The sequence below is a fragment of the Bactrocera latifrons genome, unplaced genomic scaffold (genome assembly GCF_001853355.1).
Source record: "Bactrocera latifrons isolate USDA-ARS-PBARC rearing strain unplaced genomic scaffold, ASM185335v1 scaffold_2, whole genome shotgun sequence".
NCBI lineage: Eukaryota > Metazoa > Arthropoda > Insecta > Diptera > Tephritidae > Bactrocera > Bactrocera latifrons.
The window spans coordinates 2,233,659-2,234,881 of record NW_017535518.1 but is presented as its reverse complement, the minus strand read 5'-3'; positions in this window follow the sequence as shown (position 1 = coordinate 2,234,881).

Here is a 1,223-nt window from a genome sequence, read left to right as displayed (position 1 = left end):
TTATTTTTTTAACAAAAATTTTACTTTTTTTACCATAAGAAAACTCATATACAATTTTGATGTGAATGAATAAAAATTGACATTTCAGGTATTCTTGTGACATCAAAATAAACATCAGCTGCATTTGAGAGAAATTATTGCCTAATATAGCAAAAAGACTTATGATTTTCTTTAAAGCGCTTCTCCATTAAGGAAATGTGATGATGGATCCTTCGCCTTGTTTTTCAGTCACAGCACCCCAATTTGCCAGAAAGAAAACCTGTTGTCCTTTACGCCCGCAAATTTCTATTTCATACACACAAATCCACTGAAATCTTTTTGGAGGCTTTGGTACAAGCATATCGACAGTTATCGAGTTATCTTGATTCCTCATAGAAAATCCAAAACACTTTAAGATTTTAGCACTGTTCAATTAATGCGGGGAAATTATGACGAGATTAAAATCTTAATTTCTCACCAACAAAAATAAAAATCGTAACAAAATTGCTGTATTCTAAGATACCAAAATCCATAGTACCATGCCCAAGTCCATATTTCTGGATATGTAACAAGTGATTCTTCGACTTTGTACATTTTCCCCTTCTCGAATATGCTTGTATGAATGAAACTACGTTGAACAAGTAGCTAAAAACTGCCTAAAAGTATGTAATGATCATTTATTATACTTTGCAATAAGTGCATTTCACTAGTACATAGGCTGCCAAACTGTGAATGATGTCTTTTTAATTCAAAGTTCAAGTAGACAATTTTTTTTTGTTTTTTTGTATATGCGTTTAATTCTGATATTGTCTTATATTCTCTGTTTCATGCTAATAATAATCAAGAACTTTATCCACCTAACAGAAGGTTGGAATTAATAAATCGAGATTAAGTTCTCAATCCAATTATTTATTGTTACCATTGAAATAGGCTTCTTTTGAATAAACAGGGATAAGTTCTCAGCAAAATAATCCAATTTTCCATAGTACTCGTATAACTATCACTAAAATCAACACAGATAAAATCAACTTCTATCAGCTATCTAAAGCGCCTAAGATGCATTCCACCGAGGGGTCAGTTGAATTTCGGAATCTGGAAATAGATATTAGGAGCAAACTCTAGCTAAAAAGGGGTTCATCTTTAAAAATATAATTCTACATATAAATTGAACGGACTAGTCAAAATATAGATTTTTAATACAATCGTGATTTTCCAAAAAGAAAACCATTTCTTTTTTTTTTTTT